Raw genomic sequence first — 5834 nt, forward strand, 5'->3', positions numbered from 1 at the left:
AAGAGTCCAGAAAGGGCAATGCCCCAGCGGGCAGGAGGACCCAGAGGAGGAGAGAGCAGCGGAAAAGGTGGAGCAGGGCTAGGATCTTAAACTGGTGTCAGAGGGGAGGAGACTCAGACGGGACTTCGCCGATCTAGGGTTTAAGACGTAGGGCTGCACGCTGTGGCTTTGAAATGGAAACTGAACTTCAATAAAGACTTTTGTACATTACTACAGCCTAGCGTTGGTCCTCTGTGAGCTGGGACCTAGAGGCAGCTCTGACACATATTAATATGTATAAAATTATGTTGCAGAAATATAGTACTTCATAGGGCTTGACTCTTTTATATGCAGCATATGTTTAATATATGTACTTTTAGGTGTACAATTTTACACATCATTAGTGGACTTAAAAAAAACCCTGACACAGGAGGCTCAAAAACAAGAGAACACTCAATGCAAGAGTTAGTCAATGCAAGATGAGAACAGTTGGGTTGGAACTGCCATATACCCTGCATGAATCTATCAAGAATTGATTTTTTTTCCTTCCATCTCTACTCCTGGTTCACTTCCTGCAGGCTTGGGATGCACTGATCAGCTTATTCTGTCCCATTTCAGTCGATCAACTGTGGGTCCATTCTGTTCTACTTTTTTGTGGATTATTTCAAAAACGCCACATTAAATTTGCCCACATTTTGTATGCACTTTTTACAGAAATACACACTTTACATTGCTTTTCAGTTCATCCATTTTGTGGGCATCCTGTGGGTTCTGGTGCTCACTTTTTTTGCAAAGCAAAGATACAGTGTACATAAGAAGACATTGCATTCCTCCAGCAAGTTTGGGAGCGTTGCATTGAGTTGATTTGCTAGTCTGCTAGGTCCACTCACCTTTTTCCAGTGGGCAGCGTTGCGGCAAGGCAGCCGGGTCCCAATAGCATACCAGCCTAAGGGTGGAAGGTTGCTGCCTCTCTCCTGCGTCATGCCGGCCGCATCATCATTGCTGAGGGATCTGCCCCTTGTGGGACAGCCCCCAGCCAATCAGCTTCCAGAGTATGTGTGGCTGCGGAAGATTTAACCACGGTGCGGCTGGCCGACACCCACTCACTCGCCCCATCCCTGGATCACCCAACCCACCGACCCTCTTTTTATGCATTGCTCGGATATGACCTTCCTATGGACAATTGTCGGTCATATTGTTGGGGCCATGTAGGAATTTTTTCACTTGGCAAATTGGCACTGGCCATTTGGTTTTTGCCTACCTAGTAGCAATCATCACAACTTTTGTGAGGTTAGGCATTGGGTAAGCCTTCATTTGGATGGAGAGGAATTTGTAGCCTTTGCCTGCCCCTCCTTAGTAAGAGTATCCTGTTAAAGGGATCTGGGGTGTGAATCCTGTCCGATGCCTGAACATGGGCTAGGGCCATGTCACAGCCCCTACGGGAACCCTTCGGGGTGCCCCTATTTGAAGTCATAGGGTGCTGCCTATTGGTGGTTTAGCCTCAAGTGGACTCCCTGCAGATGAGCAGGAGTCAAATCATAGCTTGGCTTCACCCCAATGCCTAAGCCAAACTTCTCACATCTGTAACCAGTAAAGTTGTGGCCTATTTGAACCCATAAACCAAAATACTTTGTTTCTGAGTGTGAATTGTTCTCTTGGGAACTTTGGGGCATGGGTGCCTTGGCACACAATTGCAAGTCATTCTACTTCCCCTGATGCCACCTTGGGGGAAAAAAGGCATAAACTGCAGGAGTGGAAAGCCCTCCTGCTTATGGGTTTCCTGCAGGCATCTGGTTGGCCACTGTGAGGACAGGATGCTGGACTTGATGGGCAATTGGCCTGAATGATACAGCAGTTCTTGGGCTGAAAAAACGTGGACCAAATTTCTCCTCCATCCCTATTCAGATTGTGTCAGGGCTGGGCTGCAAGCAGCAATCTAAAGCCAGGTTTTCTAAATGCCTAGTTCTTAAGGATTTCTCTGGTGGTTTTGGTAAGGGCATGGTTTTGAAGCTGGGGATTGAAGGCGTTCGTAATAAATAGATAAAAGGATCATGCCTATATGAAACTGTGTTGAGAAATAATGGAATCTAGTGTTGCATGAACAGAAAGGTCACTTGAAGTGTTGTTGTTGCTGTTTTTATGCTAGATAAGCATCCTGAGAATATAAACCATATGCTGTGCTGAAAGGTTCTCTGTTTGATGAAAAAACAAAGGACTGGCGGGTCTATCCATGCTCATCCTGCCATTTAGGTAGATCTCTTCAAAAATCTGCTTGTCCTTTGGAGTGAATTTGGTCTCGTTCATGCGACATGCATCTCTGCTGAGGAAGTTGTGCCTGGAGATTAATTAAGATGTTAATGGCAGAGACTTGGTTGTTTTGTCTAAAAGGACAGTGTTGGTGAACTGTCTCTGGGGAGAAGATGAATTCCCCTCCCCTTTTGAAATTCTTGCTTTAGATGCCAGACACAATCAACAGAAGCTTCCCGAGAGGAGACATTAATATTTGAATTAGCAGGAGGAAATGCACGTTTTCCAAACCATCTGTTTCTATTCTGCTTTTGATCTGTATCAGATATGATGTTCCATGTTTCAGACTTAAACTAGCATTTGAATTTTTTAAAAAAATCCTCAGGAACATTTTATGAAACCTGAATTTTTATATTTTGGAACCAGTTGGAACCACTATAGGGATAGTGCCAATAGCTACAGAAATACACAAGCTATAAATTGACTGTGTGCTACTTGTCATCCTTCCTGTATATTGTCAGAGGTACTGGGATGTCAATAAAATCTATCAGTTTTGTTGGGTTTGCCACCTGGGATTGTTTATGGATAGGAATAGAGTGGGCAGTCAAGTCCATGCACTGATATCCTCAAAGCTGTTGTAGTAGTAGTAGTAGTAGTAGTAGTAGTAGTAGTAGTAGTAATAATAATAATAATAATAATAATAATAATAATAATAAGTTTTATTTATACCCCGCCCTCCCCAGCCAAGGCCGAGTACTGTGCTGCATTTATATTTAAAGCACTATGGTACCATTTTAAACAGTCATGGCTGCCCCAAATAATTCTCAGAGCTGTAGTTTGTTAAATGTGCTGAGAGTTGTTAGGAAACCCTGTTCTCCTCCTGAGAGCTACAATTCCCAGAGTTCCCTTTGAAAAGGGATTGGTTGTTAAAACACTTGGGGAATTAATGAGAAATTCGGAACCAGAGTTTCATCACTCATCTGTATTTATATCCCCCCGCCCCCAGAAACATGACAGCTACTGAGATGGTTAAGGATTTAAAATCACAACAACAAATCTAGGCTCAGAAATGCAGCTGCTTTTCCAAACCAGTGTGATTAAAGTCTCTGTTCGCTCACACGTCCACCGTCCCATTTTTCCTCCAAGTGTCCTCAGCGGTTTTGCAATAGGCTTCCAACATGGAAAGGTGGGAGGGAACAGCTTGCAACCCCTAATAATTGATGCATTAATTACAATGTTGCAGAAAGCCACAGTCTAGCATACGCCCAGCAAAAAGTCAAGAGAATGGAAAGGTCATCAAGAAATACCACCCCTTTGCTAGCATTGCATCTGAAGTCCCAGGGCTCAGAGTTATAATTAAGTCAGGACCAAAGCCAGCACTAGTTCATCACTATTAAGAAGAAGCACATTTACAATGGTTGCTTGTGATGAAAGAATGGCAGTATGGATTATGAAGGAAGTGGACTTTGCTTGTAGGGACTGTTGTGCACTATATGGGAAAACATTTCTTCGCCTTTTTCTGTTTGTTTTGGAATTATGGGAATAATAATAACAATAACAATAACAATAACAATAACAATAACAATAACAATAATAATTTATTATTTGTACCCCGCCCATCTGGCTGGGTTTCCCCAGCCACTCTGGGAGGCTTCCAACAAAGATGAAAGATACACTAAAATGTCACATATTAAAAACTTCCCTGAACAGAGCTGCCTTCAGATGTCTTCTGAATGTCAGGTAGATGTTTATCGCTTTGACATCTGATGGGAGGGCGTTCCACAGGGCGGGCGCCACTACTGAGAAGGCCCTCTGCCTGGTTCCCTGTAACTTGGCCTCTCGCAGTGAGGGAACCGCCAGAAGGCCCTCGGAGCTGGACCTCAGTGTCCGGGCAGAACGATGGGGGAGGAGACGCTCCTTCAGATATACTGGACCAAAGCCGTTTAGGGCTTTAAAGGTCAGCACCAACACTTTGGATTGTGCTCGGAAACGTACTGGGAGCCAATGTAGGTCTTTCAAGACCGGTGTTATATGGTCTCGGCGGCCGCTCCCAATCACCAGTCTAGCTGCTGCATTCTGGATTAGTTGCAGTTTCCAGGTCACCTTCAAAGGTAGCCCCACGTAGAGCGCATTGCAGTAGTCCAAGCGGGAGATAACCAGAGCATGTACCACTCTGGCGAGACAGTCTGCAGGCAGATAGGTCTCAACCTACGTACCAGATGGAGCTGGTAAACAGCTGCCCTGGTTACAGATTTGACCTGTGCCTCCATTGACAGCTGTGAGTCCAAAATGACTCCCAGGCTGCGCACCTGGTCCTTCAGGGGCACAGTTACCCCATTCAGGACCAGGGAATCCTCCACACCTGCCCGCCTCCTGTCCCCCAAAAACAGTACTTCTGTCTTGTCAGGATTCAACCTCAATCTGTTAGCTGCCATCCATCCTCCAACCGCTTCCAGACACTCACACAGGACCTTCACCGCCTTCACTGGTTCTGATTTAAAAGAGAGGTAGAGCTGGGTATCATCTGCATACTGATCTGCTCCAAAAGAGTGAACTGGCATTCTGAGGAACCTCAAAGTGTGTTGGGGGCTGTATTCATTCTTGGTCCCATCTACAAACTTACCTCCTAGCAGATGCATCAACTCCTAGGGACTGAGGCAGTTTCAGCCCCCCTAAAGTATTTTTGAGGGGGCTGAGCTCCCTCAATATTCAGGGGGTGTTTGGCTCTGCCCCCTTGGCTCCTCACAGCATCATGTGTGCCATGTCAGGGTGTCATGCAATGCCACACACAACTCATGACATTGCACAGAGGCACACAGCACCACATGCTTGATGTCATAGTGGTGCACCCATGATGTCATGGTGGCAATGCAGGGCATCACACATGGGCCCCCTCAATCCTCTTAAGAACATGGCGCCTCTGCCTCCTAGAGAAATGTGTAACTTTCCTCATGGTTTTTCTGGTACTTTCGCTTGATTTTCTTCTTCTTTCTAGCCTTAATGTAGTGAAAATAATTCTGCTTCCCATTTTGAGATGGATTCTAACTATTCTTAATGGCTCTGGGAGAAAGTGATAAAGTAATTCTATCAATTAGGAGCTAGAATAGAGTTTTGCATGACCTCCTAAGGGTAAACATATGGCGTACCATTCCCAGCATGGAGACCCCTGGGAATTCTTCAATTACACTCTGGGGAAATGAAGGTAAATTACCACAGTAATTTCAAAAATGCAAAGAAGTCTCTAACATACCTTAGGCTTGTTTGCACATTATGTTGTGATAGCCATAATTCTGCGTCTCCAGAGAAATCCTACCTCTCCCTCCCAATGTAGGATGTTCTTCTTCAGCAGGACAGATGGAGTTGTGTAGCAATTTCTAGGGTTATATAACACACCGTTCCGTAGGTAGAAACGAATTTGCATGATATTTCAATGCGGCAAGTTCATGACCAGGGATTATATCTAGAGTAGACCCATTGGAATTAATAAGCCTATGAAATGGACCTGTTGTGCATAGGGCAAAATTTGGACACAACCCCCTACATCCTGCCAGCATGCTGCATAACATATAAAAATGCCCACTGAATTGAAAAAATACAGGTTCATTGAA

General features: G+C 44.8%; 1 long non-coding RNA gene across 1 annotated transcript; it reads right to left on the minus strand.

Moving 5' to 3' along the window:
- Positions 1-2028: 2028 nt before the first annotated feature.
- On the minus strand, positions 2029-4973 carry LOC310849363. The gene is made up of 2 exons (XR_014566899.1): positions 4850-4973; positions 2029-2314 (listed from the first exon to the last, which is right to left on the minus strand). It is a non-coding gene; the product is annotated as an uncharacterized lncRNA (long non-coding RNA).
- Positions 4974-5834: the final 861 nt, after the last annotated feature.

This window comes from Podarcis gaigeae (assembly GCF_964106915.1).
Source record: "Podarcis gaigeae genome assembly, chromosome: 7".
Classification (NCBI taxonomy): Eukaryota; Metazoa; Chordata; class Lepidosauria; order Squamata; family Lacertidae; genus Podarcis; species Podarcis gaigeae.